Below are 16,326 nucleotides of genomic sequence, written 5' to 3'. Positions count from 1 at the left end.
TCAAACCCATGTTAATAATAATGGAGGAATCAAGAACTCAGGGTCCTATATAGAAAAAGTGTCTAAAGCTTAAAAAAGAGATTAGTTCCCGTCTTTACCCTTTCACCAAGAGATGCTTTTCATGAAACTAAGCTGAAATTTCCATTCCATTTCTAGAAATATTGAGGGGAACCACACCCTCCACAGGAAGACTAAGAAGGAGCAAGATCAATCAGGGAAGCCCACCGTTTACAATAGAGAGAAGCTGAGGACAAAGGACCGAACTTTCCCTTCAGATGCCGCAAACAGAATGGTCACTAAAATAAACCTGAAAGCCTGTAGCAAGTGTGCAAATGCCAAAGTGCCCATCCTCTGAAGGAGCGGGTGACACCAACTGCAAATTTCCCTCCATCCGTAATGGAAAGAAGCAGAACAAGGCTTACGTCCTGTCGCCCCCTGGTCCATGGGAGCACTAGCAGGCTTCAGACTGGATGAGCATCTTGCCCTAATACAGCTCTTCCTGAGCTTCTCCTCCCTTTTCAGGGTGAGATTTTCTGTTACTTAAGGGATGGGCGCTTGTGGACGTGCAATGGCAGGCTTATGTTGGGGTGTGCTGGTGTTCTTCTGCAGTTGCCTTGTTCAGGCTGTATTAATTTGAGAGGGCTGTCATGACAAATACCACAGACTGGGTGGCTTAAACAATGGAAATTCATTTTCTCACAGTTCTGGAGGCTGGAAGTCTGACATCAAGGTGTTGGCAGGGTTGTTTCTTCTGAGACCTCTCTCCTTGACTTGTAGATGGGCTGTCTTCTTTCTCTGTGTGTCTGTGTCCAAATTTCCTCTTCTTATAAAGACACCAGTCATATTGGGTTAATTTCACCCATATGGCCTCATTTCACCTTAATTACCTCTTCAAAGACCCTATCTCCAAATATGGTCGCTTTCCGAGGTGCATGGAGGTGGGTGGTGGCAGGGTAGGGTGGTGGGTGTTAGGATTTCAACCTATGAATTTGTTGGGGAAGGTGTACAATTCAGCCCATAACCCAGGCCTCCTCATCTTTTCTCACATGAATTTCTTCCATTTACCTCCTAACTGCTCTCCCATTCTCCACTTTCACTCTCCTTCCATTCTTTTTCCACGAAGTAGCCAAATTAGTTTATTGAAAGGAAATCTGATCATGCCACTCTCTACTTTAATTTAGCCAGTAGCTTCCCATTGCTTTCATGATATAATTTTACATTTCCCAGCACTTAGCACAGTACCTGACACACAGATATGCTTAATAAAGGCAGAAAGGCCTGATAAGTGAATAAATGAATAACTGAATTAATGAACAAACAAATAGTGGAAGCTGAAAGAGGTTTGCAGTCCCGGAGATCAACAAAGCAGTAGGTAATCCAAAATTACTTCTATTTGGCTTAAAAATACATATTTGTGACTTTTCTTCCACGACATTCACTTTATATTTGAGTAAGGCTATTTAAACGAATTCACATTCCCTGAGACATAATTGGCAATCTTTGTGTGTCTGAATTTCACCAGCTTCTTAGCCAACATGGCACATTCAAACCTAACTTTCTGTGGGTGGGAAATGGAGTTAATTGGATTTTATATTCACACCTACCACAAAGTTTACCTATGGGAACAGGAGCCTAGTACCCTCCAGTGTCTCATTATTAATGAGGTACAGTAAGTGCAAGAGTAATGGCTCCGCTACGTGGACTTATGTCTCTGCCTGCTTTACCTTCTCAGTGCCATCTCAGACCTCGTCCCTGGGCAGTGGCCCTTCTCCAGTTGCCATATTCCAATATGCCAAAGCCTGACACACAGGATTGAGAACACAGAAAGGTGGATCAAAAAACAGTAAGGGGATGTTGTTTGACATTAACACTCTATCTTGAGTATTCCACAAAGTGGAGAATCTGTATGTGAATAGTCAAGAGGATCTCAACCTGAAACCTTTGTTTTCTTCCTTTATGAATGTTATCAAGGCAAAAACTCAAATCAAGGGGAGAAATACATAGTTTCAAAATTAAGTTTGTCAATAAGGAATGACAGTGAGAATTCTAACTATTTGATTAATTAGATTATTTTGTGTCTATCTGGTAATTATTGCCAGCATCAATGGTCTTGCTGCCTTTATTTGCTCATAAGCAGTTTCCAAATTCACAGGTTTTAAAAGTAATATTAACCAAGACATTTGGGAAAATTTCAATAAAGTTTGGAAAGATATTGCAATAAAAGACTCCATTACCTCTGCAAATTATCTCATTTTCTATTCCGTGGGATATTTCTGAAGCTGCTCAACTTCTGTTTGAATATCTCTTCAATGCTTTGAAGTCTATAAGAAACTAAGATTCAATCAAACATGATTTATTTTGAGGAATAACTGGTTCTTGTTTTCTTTTTCTTTTTTTACAGAGACAGAGAGAGAGAGAGAGAGAGAGTCAGAGAGAGGGATAGACAGGGACAGACAGGAACGGAGAGATGAGAAACATCGATCATTAGTTTTTCGTTGCGCGTTGCAACACCTTTGTTGTTCATTGATTGCTTTCTCATATGTGCCTTGACCGTGGGCCTTCAGCAGACTGAGTAACCCCTTGCTTGAGCCAGCAACCTTGGGTCCAAGCTGGTGAGCTTTGCTCAAACCAGATGAGCCAATGCTCAAGCTGGCGACCTTGGGGTCTTCATCCTGGGTCCTCTGCATCCTAGTTCAACGCTCTATCCACTGTGCCACCACCTGGTCAGGCTGACTAATTCTATTTTTAAAAGATTATTTATCAGTTTATTTTTGCCACATGCCATATAATTATTTCTATTCAATTTCATGAAGTAAATTGCTATCATTATCCTTATTGCTAGATAAAGAAACCAAGAATCTCAGAGTTTAAGTAATTTCCCCAAAATCACATAGAACTCCAAATCCCTTGCCTATTAAAGAGTTGTTTATCCAGAAAGCAATGTCCCATAGTTTTTCAAATTAACATATTTCCATGATATTTAATGTAGATGATGTAAACTATAGCCTAATATTTTATGCCAATAATTAAGAATTTAGCCCCAGCATGACTAGGCGGTGGCACAGCAGATAGAGCATCAGACTAGGACACAGAGGACCCAGGTTCAAAACCTTGAGGTTGCTGGCTTGAGCACGGGCTCACCAGCTTGAGCTCAGGGTTGCTGGCTTGAGTATAAGATCATAGACATGACCCCATGGTCGCTGACTTGAGCCCAAAAGTCACTGGCTTGAAGCCCAAGGTTCCTGGCTTGAGCAAGGGGTCATCACTCTGTTGTAGCCCCTCGGTCAAGGCACATATGAGAAAGTAATCAATGAATAACTAAGGTGCCGCAACAAAGAATCGATGCTTCTCATCTTTCCCTTCTTGTCTGTCTGTCCCTATCTGTCCCTCCATCTGTCTGTATCTCCCTCTCTCTCTCTCTGTTACACACACACACACACACACACACACACACACACACACACACAGAATTTAGCCCCGAATTATACTAGACATGTAAGAAGTCACAACTCTGTGCAGCTTTATCTATTTCACCATTATCTTAATCTTCAAAATACACTTACTTAAGCATCCAGCTCTGGACCTTCCATAGCAGAAATGAAATAAGTGATAGCTGTTGATTCTTCTTTTGGAAGGGTTTCAAAGCTGCGTGTGAGCATTGGTATTCTATCAGTGACCCCAACACTGCCTAAACCTATTTCTCAACTCTCACTCTTCACCTGTACCAAATACTACCAGAAATTCATAAGTAGAAGCCTGGCCACATGATTTCTCTTGAGACATTCCCTGCCCTCATTCCAAAGATTATATAGGAATCTGCTAAGTTATTTCATAACTAACAACAAACATTAAAATGCAAATGACCTGGGAAGAGTTAGCTTTTAGGTACAGCCTCTGGCTATTAGAGTTAACAAAAAGTCAGTGCCATTTAGTAGCATTTTAATAGTCAAGCAATTTTTTAAAAAGAGGGTAGCAGGGGCCTGACCAGGTGGTGGCATGTGGACCTGGGACACTGAGGATCCAGGTTCGAAACCCTGAGGTGGCTGCCTTGAGCACAGGCTCACCAGCTTGAGTGCGGGGTCACGGGCTTGAGCATGGGATCACAGACATGACCCTATGGTCACTGGCTTGAGCCCAAAGGTCTCTGGTATGAAGCCCAAGGTCTCTGGCTTGAGTAAGGGGTCACTGGATAGGCTCAAGCTCCCCAGTCAACACACGTGTAGGAAGCAATCAATGACCAACTACAGAGCCACAACTATAAGTTGATGCTTCTCATCTCTCTTGCTTTTTTTTCTTTCTCTCGCTAAAAAAAGAAAAGAAAAGAAAAAAGAGGGTAGAAGGATGGATTGAAAATATAAGTAGACACAGAATTTAAATACCTGGATTCTATTCCTTCTTAAACTTCTTTATGTCTGTTTTTCTTCTGCAAAATGATGGCATTGAACTAGCCAGTGTTCGGCAAAACACGGCTCCTTGGCCCCTTGAGAGCAGCTCTTTGGCCAGCTTAGGAGTATCCTAATTAAGTTAATAACAATGTACCTAACCAGCCCTGGCTGGTTGGCTCAGTGGTAGAGCGTCAGCCTGGCGTGCAGGAGTCCCGGGTTCGATTCCCGGCCAGGGCACACAGGAGAAGCGTCCATCTGCTTCTCCACCCCTCCCCTTCTCCTTCTTCTCTGTCTCTCTCTTCCCCTCCCGCAGCCAAGGTTCCATTGGAGCAAAGTTGGCCTGAGTGCTGAGGATGGCTCTGTGGCCTCTGCCTCAGGCACTAGAATGGCTCTGGTTGCAACAGAGCGACGCCTCAGATGAGCGGAGCATCACCCCCTTGTGGGCGTGCAGGGTGGATCCTGGTCGGGCGCATGCGTGAGTCTGTCTGACTGCCTTCCCGTTTCCAACTTCAGAAACATACAAAAAAACAACAACAATGTACCTACCTATATTGTTTAAGTTTAAAAAATTTGGCTCTCAAAAGAAATTTGTTGTACTGTTGATATTTGGCTCTGTTGACTAATGAGTTTGCTGACCATTGATAGTCAATAAGGACTCTTTTAGCTCTACCTATTTATGTTTTATATTTATAGTAAGAACATACTAGATGTTCATTATAATGTTCATTAAAATGAAAATTAGAAATCACCTCCATCAACAGAATAGGTTAAACCAACTATGGTGTGTATACACACACACACACACACACACACACACACACAAATTCTATGTAGCTAGTTAAGTGATGATGGGGTTTTATATTTATTGACAGAGAAAGATGTTATACTGTGGATTTTTTTCAAAGTAGGTTTCAAGTAATTTCTATTTGACTAAGAAATATTTTATACTGTATTTTATTTTATTTTTATTTATTTTAACTTTTTTTGACAGAGAAAGTCAGAGAGAGAGAGAGAGAGAGAGAGAGAAGGGCAGATAGAAACAGACAGGCAGGAAGGAAAAGAGATGAGAAGTGTTAATTCTTTGTTGCAGCACCTTAGTTGTTCATTGATTGCTTTCTCATATGTGCCTTGACCTGGAGGCTATGGCAGAGTGAGTGACCCCTTGCTCAAGCCAGCAACTTTGGGCTCAAGCCAGCAACTTTGGGCTCAAGCCAGTGACCCCACACTCAATCTGGTGAGCCCACACTTGAGCCAGATGAGCCCGTGCTCAAGCTGGCAACCTCGGGGTTTCAAACATGGGTCCCCTGCATCCTAGTCCGAAGTTCTATCCACTGTGTCACCACCTGGTCAGGCTACTGTAAAGTATTTTATATACCCCTAAAAATCTTATTTCTAGATGCTAGGATCAAGAGTATATCTTACTTTGCTATTTTTCTACAATGTTTGGGTATTTTATAAGCATAGTACATGTTCATAATAAACAAGAAAGATATTTTAAATTTAGGGAAAATACAGTAAAGTGTACATAGCAAATATTAGATCCTTTCCTGTGAGCCAGTTTTGATAGAGAAGAGAGCCAGGGCAAGAACAAAACAGCAGTGAACTAAAGGAAAACAACATCTGAATATGTCCATGAATAGCTCTAATAATGAAATAAACCTGTGCCATGGAGGTAGAGAACGATCCTGTTACACACGTTGGACCCAGCAGGTCTGTTTCCTCAGGCATATCAGTCATCACAGTGCTCTCCCTCATCAGTCCATCCCGTGCACAACGGGAATGAATATCTGTCAGACCATCAGACTGGCCATTGGATCCAATCCAAGGCCAACCATCTTACGGCAGGATTAATCCCATTACTTTGTTTCCTTTATTACTATGTTTTATTTATTTTGGAGTTTCCTAAATTTGCCTAGTCACCTTAGGACTTTCAGTCCCAGCACTTTGGGTGCTAGGATACTTAGCACTCGAAATAAATTTGAAAAAAAAAATGCAGAACTAATTATTAGAAGATATATTAAATTAAATAGAGATGCACACGTGGTAGGTCAGCAAAAAGAGGAAGAGTAAGTTTCCTAGTTACGAAATGGTGAATGGTAGTTTTAACCCAACTTGAAAATTGGTCAGAAAACGAAATCCTGTGGAAGATCATAAATTAAATACAGTTCAATACTCTAGTTATTATTCAAGAAATGTGGGTGTAGCTGCAACACCTAGCAGGAGGAGCCTCAAACCAATCCTCAGTGATGCTGACGATGGCTGCAGTTAAGTTTTAGGGGAGTCAAAAGTTATATATGGCCTGACCAGGCGGTGGCGCAGTGGATAGAGCGTCGGACTGGGACGCAGAGGACCCAGGTTTGAGACTCTGAGGTCGCCAGCTTGAGCACAGGCTCATCTGGTTTGAGCAAAGCTCACCAGCTTGAGCCTAAGGTCGCTGGCTCAAGCAAGGGTTCACTCAGTCTGCTGTGGCCCCCCTGGCACATATGAGAAAGCAATTAATGAACAACTAAGGTGCTGCAACGAAGAACTGATGCTTCTCATCTCTCTCCCTTCCTGTCTGTCCCTCTCTCTGACTCTGTCTCTGTCTCTGTCTCTGTCACACACACACAAAAAAGTTAAACATGGACTTTCCACTGTGTAGGGGCTTGGCACCCGTAACCCTCACATTGTTCAAGGGTATTTGCTTGTCACTTATATCAGGACTTCTATGCTAAAATTAAATTCCTTGATTTAACTTGGGAGTCAATGGCCATATAGGTTAACAGTCCTATAGGAGCAGAAGAGGGCATCGGGAAGAGGAGCTATGGCCACAAAGAATAGAATATCTAAGCTTCAGACCCAGAGTAGCTCAGGAAGTCAACTGATCTTTGGCTGCTGGAAGTGCCGGCTGTTTGTAAGGACCATGGTGGGAAACTGTAGGTGGACTCACTTTAAGTCAAGGACAGCCTGTATATAATTAAAGGTAATATTATTTTACATTTGAATTTATTAGTTAATCACATTCTGCTTCCTGAAAGGATTTTATTTACCAGAGCAGCTTCCTGTATTCATCTTCTCTTCCCAACTAGGTTGTATATAATGTCCGATACTTAAAAGCATGTCTTGCCTGACCTGTGGTGGCGCAGTGGATAAAGTGTCGACCTGGAACACTGCGGTATCTGGTTCAAAACCCCAGGCTTGCCTGGTCAAGGCACATATGGGAGTTGTTGCTTCCTTCTCCTCCCCTCTTCTCTCTCTCTCTCTCCTCTCTAAAAAAAATGAATATTTAAAAAAAAAAGCATGTCTTCAGTTTCCTTTCTATTGCCCAATGCACCTAGTATAATGCTTAACAGTGATAGATAGGCATATATAAACACATACTAAAGACTTGACTAATTAGCATATATACATAGTTACTACTAGATGCTTTCATTAATAAATCCATGTTACAGATTGTTGCTCTTCTCCTGAATCATGCAGAAGACAAAGTGACCATACATCCCAGTTTACTTAAGACAAACCACTAGTTTATACCTTTTGTCTTGGCAGAATCATTAATAGTGTTCCCTTGTGCTCTCAAAAGTGTACAAATTATATAATGACCTCACTAATCAGGCATCACTAAGGGGCTTCCCAGTAATTCCAGTATACAAAAAGTAATCTGGCTTTAGCAGTAAATGAAAACTCTGTGGCCAAATATGACCACAAAGTATACAGTTAAGATTACATTATTAACTACCTGCTATTTCCTAAAATAGTTTATCTCTCTATAAATTTAAATCAACTCTGCCCTCTACTGTCTAATGACAGTATTATGACATCATGAAGATAGCACTGTCTGGCTTCTTTGAAGCTGATTGTATAGGTCCTGTTGATTACTTTAAAGGGCTGGTCCTCAACCTTGCCTACTGCTATCTTACCTTTTAAAAAGTCCCACTGCCTGGATAGAGCGTCGGACTGGGATGCAGAAGACCCAGGTTCGAGACCCCGAGGTCACCAGCTTGAGCACGGGCTCATCTGGTTTGAGCAAAGCTCACCAGCTTGGACCCAAGGTCGCTGGCTTGAGCAAGGGGTTACTTGGTCTGCTGAAGGCCCGCGGTCAAGGCATATATGAGAAAGCAATTAATTAACAACTAAGATGTCACAACGAAAAACTGATGATTGATGCTTCTCATTTCTCTCCGTTCCCGTCTGTCTGTCCCTGTCTATCCCTCTCTCTGACTCTCTGTCTCTGTAAAAAAAAAAAAAAAAAAAAAAAAAAGTCCCACTGCCTATGTTGTACCCCCAACCAATTAAATTAGAATCTCTAGGCATGAGACCCAAGCATCAATTTTTTTTTAGAAGTTCCCCAGTTGCTACCAATGTACAGTAAAGGCTGAGAACCATTGCTTAGAGTGTCAGATCAAATGGTCTGTTGTGGTTCATTTAGTTTTTGATTCCATAACCCAGACTATACCATATTCCAAATCTTTCCTGGAGAAGCCTTGGAGATTGGAAGAAAAAGATGAATGCATCAGGACAAATCTATATCACTACCAGAAAAAAAAATGGCATTAAAAAAAACATTCTAAGGGATAGTGTCTTCCTTGGGCATAATTTTTCTTCTTTTTTTTTACTTATAGTGACGCTATAGATAGCACCTACTAGGAAATAATTCTGTTTGTTGTCTAGCTATCAGCTTTGATGCCACAGCCCAGCCCTAATTCTATGTTGGTGGAATTATCTGCTAAGTTCCAAGGTAGCCGTGAAAGTTGGACCAGAAGTTGGGGTCAAATGAGGTAGATCCCATCGCATTAAACGACTGCTCCTTTCTCTTGAATGCTCAGAGACTTGTTAATGGAGTTTATCATATAGGAAAGCACTGATGTGAAAGCCCAGGAAATCTGCTGGAGTAGAAGTTGCGTTAATTAGAGCATTACCTAAATTAAGCCACTGGGGAGAAGTAAATCCCAAAGGGAATAATAGAGGAAGGAGAAAGATACAGAAAAATCATCAATGATCAGCAGGCGGGAGAGAGCTTTTGCAAAAAATTAACCAAGAAGCAGGTTGTTAATACTAAGCCAATAGTTTACTTCCTACTTCCTTTTTCTAAAGGTCACTAGAAAAAGCTAATAAGATTGACCCTGTTAGAAGATAATTTTTTCTTCATAAAACAAACTCAACCAAAACTGTGGAATCAACTACCTGGCCATGTAGCTCAGTTGGTTAGAGCTTCATCATGATACACCAAGATTGTGAGTTTGATCCCTGGTCAGGACACATACAAGAATCAACCAACGAATGCATAAGTAAGTGGAACAACAAATTGATCTCTCTCTCTCTCTCTCTCAAATCAATTAAAATAATGTTTCTTTTTTAAAAAATAAGCAGGTAAACAAACATATAAAAAACCCTATGGAATCAGCCAGAATGTTGGCATGAGAAGAGGTTACTTGGAAATTTTGACAGTGATTATTAGGGTAAAAATCCCCCATGAACAGCAGAGGCCTCCTAATGCTAAAAGGATAGGAAAGGAAAATGTATGTGACAGATGGTGAGGTTCTTATACACCGCACACGAGATTGCATTATTCAGTCCTTCAATCTAGCCAAAGGCAAGACTTAGCATTCATGGGAACAGAGCAGAGGTCTGAAAGCAGCATCAGTAATTGTTCTGAATGATTCTCTCTGTCGCTGGTTCTGTGTCTGTGGGACAACTATTAGTACTTCTAAAAATTCCTTTGCAAGAAATGAATACAAGGCCCTGGCCGGTTGGCTCAGCGGTAGAGCATCGGCCTGGCGTGCGAAGGACCCTGGTTCGATTCCCGGCCAGGGCACATAGGAGAAGCGCCCATCTGCTTCTCCACCCCTCCCCCTCTCCTTCCTCTCTGTCTCTCTCTTCCCCTCCCGCAGCCAAGGCTCCATTGGAGCAAAGATGGCCTGGACGCTGGGGATGGCTCCTTGGCCTCTACCCCAGGCTCTCCAGTGGTTCTCAAGTGGCTCTGGTCGCGGCAGAGTGAGCCCTGGAGGGGCAGAGCATCGCCCCCTGGTGGGCAGAGCGTCGCCCCTGGTGGGCGTGCTGGGTGGATCCCGGTCGGGCGCATGCGGGAGTCTGTCTGACTGTCTCTCCCCGTTTCCAGCTTCAGAAAAATACAAAAATACAAAAAAAAAGAAAAAAAAAAAAAGAAAGAAATGAATACAAAATAAAAATGGTTCCACAAATGTACTGATTCATAAGAATGATTCTTACTCTTTTCTGGGTAACAGATCCCTGTGACTATCTGGTGAAAGCCATGGACCTTCTTCTCCAGAGAAAAATAAGACATTTTAAATATATAATTCTATACACTGTTCCATTTTACTTCAAGAACACTTGATTTAGAAAATAACTTTCTGAAAGTACCTCAACATAGTAAAGCCATATATGACAAACCATCAGCCAATATCATCCTAAATGATGAAAAATTAAAGGTTTTTCCTCTAAAATCAGGAACAAGACAAGGCTGCCACTCTATCCACTCTCATTCAATACAGTTCAAAAAGTCTTAGGCAAAGCAATCAGGCAAGAGAAAAAAATAAAAGGCATCCATATTGGGAAAGAATAAGTAAAGGTATCGGTTTATGCAGATGACATAATCCTGTAATAGAAAACCCCAAAGACTCCACCAGAAAGCTATTAGAAACAATAAACCAATACAGTACAGTTGCAGGATACACAATTAATAAACAAAAGTCCACATTTCCCTATATGCCAACAATGAAACTTCAGAAAATGAACTGAAAAAAAAAAAATCCCTTTTATAATTGCAACAACAAAAATAAAATACCTTAACAAAGGATGTGAAGGACCTGTATACAGAAAACTACAAAACTTTTTTAAAAGAAGTTGAAAAAGATACAATGAAATGGAAAAATATCCCATGTTCATGTATCAGAAGAATCAACACAGCTAAAATGGCCATATTACCCAAAGCAATATACCAATTTAATGAAATAGCCATTAAAATCCCAACATCATTTTTTTAATTATTATTTTTTATTTTTATTTATTCATTTTTAGAGAAGAGAGAGAGAGAGAGAGAGGAGAGAGAGACGAGAGAGAGAAGGGGGGAGGAGCTGGAAGCATCAACTCCCATATGTGCCTTGACCAGGCAAGCCCAGGGTTTCGAACCGGCGACCTCAGAATTTCCAGGTCAACGCTTTATCCACTGCGCCACCACAGGTCAGGCCCAACATCATTTTTTAAAGATATAGGACAAAAAAAAAATCACCAGATATGTATGGAACCATAAAATAACCCAAATAAGGCCCTGGTTGGCTGGCTCAGTGGTAGAGCATCGGCCCAGCATGTAGAAGTCCCGGGATCAATTCCCAGCCAGGGCACACAGGAGAAGCACCCATCTGCTTCTCCACCCTTCCCCATCTCCTTTCTCTCTATCTTTCTCTTTCCTTCCCGCAGCCAAGGCTCCATTGGAGCAAAATTGACCCGGGCATTGAGGATGGCTCCATGACCTCCACCTCAGGCACTAGAATGGTTCCAGTTGCAATGGAGCATTGCTCCCTGGTGGGCTTGCTGGGTGGATCCAGGTTGGGTGCATGTGGAAGTCTGTCTCTCTGCCTCCCTGCTTCTCACTTCAGAAAAATACAACACCCCCCCCCAAAAAAACAAAAAACAAAAAACCAAATAACCAAAGCAATCCAGAGAAAAAAGAATGAAACCAAAAGTATCACACCACCTGACTTCAAGTTATACTACAGAGCCATGATAATTAAAACAGCATGGTGTTGGCAGAAAAACAGACATACAAACCAATGGAACAGAATCAAGAGCCCAGAAATAAAACCACATATATATGGACAAATAATCTTTCACAGAGGAGCTAAAAACACACATGGAGAGAAAAAAAGCCTTTTCAATAAATGGTGCTAGAAAAACTGGAAAGGCACATGCAAAAGAATGAAACTTGACTATATCCTATGCACAAAAATTTATTCAAAATGGATCAAAGACCTAAATATAAGATCTGAAACAACAAATTACATAGGAGAAAATATACGTACTAAATTTATGGACCTTGGCCATAGAGAACATTTTAAGAATTTGACCAAAAGACAAGTAAAGGAAAAACTAATTGAATAGGACTATACCAAACTAAAAAGTTTCTGCACAGCAAAAAAACAAATACAAAAAAAATGACAATAAAACAAAAAGACAGCCAACCAAATGGGAGATGATATTCACAAAAAACAGCTCTGATAAGGAGTTAATATCCAAGATAAATAAAGAACTCACAAAGCTCAGCAACAAACAAGCAATCCAATTAAAAATTGGGGAGAGGACTTGAACAGATACTTCTCCTACGAAGACATACAAACAACAAATATAGGCCCTGGCCGGTTGGCTCAGTGGTAGAGCGTCAGCCTGGCGTGCAGGGGTCCCGGGTTCGATTCCCGGCCAGGGCACACAGGAGAAGCACCCATCTGCTTCTCCACCCCTCCCCCTCTCCTTCCTTTCTGTCTCTCTCTTCCCCTCCCACAGCCGAGGCTCCATTGGAGCAAAGATGGCCCGGGCGCTGGGGATGACTCCTTGGCCTCTGCCCCAGGTGCTAGAGTGGATCTGGTCGTGACAGAGCGATGCCCCAGAGGGGCAGAGCATCACCCCCTGGTGGGCAAAGCGTCGCCCCCTGGTGGGCGTGCCGGGTGGATCCCGGTCGGGCGCATGCAGGAGTCTGTCTGACTGTCTCTCCCCGTTTCCAGCTTCAGAAAAATACAAAAAAAAAAAAAAAAAAAAAAAAAAAGAACAACAAATATATATATATATATATATATATATATATATATATATGAAAAGATGCTCATCTTTGCTATCTATTAAAGAAATACAAATCAAGGCTACAATGAAATACCACCTCACGCCTATTAGATTGGCTGTTATCAACAAGACAGGTGATAACAAGTGTTGGAGAGGCTGTGAGAAAAAAGAACCCTCATTCACTGCTGGTGGGACTGTAAACTGGTACAGTCCAGTTTACATTATGGAAGAAAGATGGTAGTTCCTCAAAAAATTAAGAATAGAATTATCATACTATTACCTTACAAGGTGGTGGCTCACTGGATAGAACATCAACCTGGGATACTAAGGACCCAGGTTTGAAACCCCAAGGTCACCAGCTTGAGCGTAGGGTCACTGGCTTGAACCCAAAAGTCATTGGCTTGAGCAGAAGGTCACTGGCTTGGCAGGAGCCTCCCCAGTCAAGGAACATATAAGAAATGAATCAATGAACAACTAAAGTGATGCAACTATGAGTTGATGTTTCTCATCTCTCTCCCTTCCTGTCTATCTCTCTCCCCTTCGCTTAAAAAAGAAAAAAAACATAGAATTACCATGCAACCCAGCAATTCCTCTACAGGGTATCTACCTCCAAAACTCTAAAACATTGTTATGCAAAGACACATGCACTCCCATGTTCATCACAGCATTATTTACAGTGCCCAAGATATGGAAACAACCATGGTGTCCCTTGCTAGAGAACTGGATAAAGAAGATGTGGTACATATGTATTACAATGGAATACTACTCAGCCATAAGAAATGATGACATTTTGCCATTTATGACAACATGAATGGACCCTGAGAACATTATACTAAGTGAAATTTGTGTAAATCAGAAAAAGCTAAGAACTATATAACTTCATACATAGTTGTGATATAAAACTGCAACTCATGGACATAGGTAAAAGTGAAGTAGTTACTAGGGGGAAGGGGTTGGAGGAAGGGGAGTAAAGAGGGACAAATATATAATAACGGAAAATGATTTGACTTTAGGTTAAATCAACAGTTCAAATGCTATAGAAATGTTTACCTGAAACCTAGGTACACTTATTGAGCAATGTCACCCATTAAATTTCTAAATAAAAAAATTTTTTTAATTAAAATATTTTAAAAATAAAATAACCTTCTACAAATCAATTTATCATTAAAGTTATAATGAAACATTTATTAAGAGTTTATATACACAAATCCTTAAATTGAACATTCCACACAAACTAGGTTAAATCATAAAATGTCCTTGCATCCCAGCTACTTATAATCCAACACAGAATGCCATCATAGCCATGTAAAGAATATGCATTTGTAGCCTGACCTGTGGAGGCATAGTTGATGGGGCCTCCACCTGGAATGCTGAGGTCACTGGTTTTAAGCCCCGGACTTGCCTGGTCAGGGCGCATGCGAGAGGCAGCTGCTGTGCGCTTATGCTTCCTGCTCTTGTCCCCTTTCTCTCTCTCTTTCTCTTTCTCAAATTAGTAAATAAAATCTTTAAAAATATATGCAGTTGTTGTCTGACCTGTGGTGGAGCAGTGGATAAAGCATCAACTTGTCAACCTGGAGGTCTGGGCTTGCCCAGTCTGAGGTCACCAGTTCGAGGTCCTGGGCTTGCCCAGTCAAGGCACATATGAGAAGCAATTAGGAGTTTATGCTTCCCACAAATAAAATCTTTAAAAAGAAAAATAAACAACAACAGAAAAGAATATTCAGTTGCCACATTGAAAAATAAAAATATTGCCTGACCTGTGGTGGCGCAGTGGATAGTGTCCACCTGGAACATTGAGGTCGCCTGTTCAAAACCCCAGGCTGACCAGGTCAAGGCTTAGATGGGAAGCAACTACAAGTAGATGCTTCCTACTCCTCCCTCCCTTTCTCTCTCTCTCTCTCTCTCTCTCTCTCTCTCTCTCTCTCTCTCTATTTCATTCTCCTCTCTCTAAAAATCAAAATAAAATCTTTTTTTATTCAGTGAGAGTAAGGGAGGCAGAGACAGACTCCTGCATGTGCCCCGACCAGGATCCACCTGGAAAGCCCACTAGGGGGCGATGCTCTGACTATCTGGGGCGTTGCTCCATTGCTCAGCAACTGAGCTCTTCTTAGCACCTTCTTTATAGGCCATGAAGCCATTCTCAGAGCCTGGGGCCAACTTGCTCCAATCAAGCCATGGCTGCACAAGGGGAAAAGGAAGAGAGAGAAAGAGAGAAAAGTGAGAGAGGGAGGGGTGGAGAAGCAGATGGTTGCTTGTCCTGTGTACCCTGACCAGGAATCAAACCCAGGACATCCATACACTGGGCCAACGCTCTACCACTGAGCCAACCGACCAGGGCCGATAAATAAAATCTTAAAAAAAAGAAAAAGAAAAAGAAAAGCATCTGCATCTCCACAGGAAGGAGGAATGACATGTTGAGAGGTGAGGGAGCAGAGTTATTTAAGGGCCCACAATCACTTTTCAATATAATCAGGGAATCTAATTTTTTAATGTATTGAAAGCCCTAGTCTAATGCAAGGCATAGTGCTAGACCAGGAAGGGGATCAAAGATGAGCGTCATGTGGCCTTTGTCTTCAAGCTGCATTTACTCTAGAGATAGGAGAAGGACATAAATTATTCTACTGGAAAGCAGAATTTATTAAATACCACATAAAATTTACAAGCAGAAGATCTTGTGGGGGAGGATTCAGACAACAAGATCACATTTCACAGGACACGAAAAATGACCAGCACATCTTCTTCTACTTTCTTCCTGAGTTAACTCCCTGTTGTTTTCATGGAGGAATTTCACACTGACCACCTGAGATAGAGAAAGACCAAGTGATTGCCTCCTTTTCATGCCTACAGATCAGTATGAATATAAGGAAATTGTGAAAATTAAGAGAGAAAAGGTAAACCAAAGCCATAGTATGACTGGCTTTAAAAGCCAGGGTGAGGAGCCTGTATCTAATTCAGTTGACAGTGGGAACTTGTTGAAGGCTTTTAAGCAAGTCACAGATAGGATCAGACTGTGCTTTAGGAAAATTAACCTGGCAGCAGTGCGCAGGACAGCTGGAGTGGAGAGACAGGAAACAGACTGTTACAGGAGGCAAGGTGAGAAGTAATTGGGGTCTAAACGCGGATGGTGGCTGAGGAAGTGGGGAGAAGGATGGATGTCAGGGCTGGGAAATTT

Source organism: Saccopteryx bilineata, chromosome 4, assembly GCF_036850765.1.
Source record: "Saccopteryx bilineata isolate mSacBil1 chromosome 4, mSacBil1_pri_phased_curated, whole genome shotgun sequence".
NCBI classification, from domain to species: Eukaryota; Metazoa; Chordata; class Mammalia; order Chiroptera; family Emballonuridae; genus Saccopteryx; species Saccopteryx bilineata.
Note: the sequence above shows the minus strand (reverse complement) of the source record.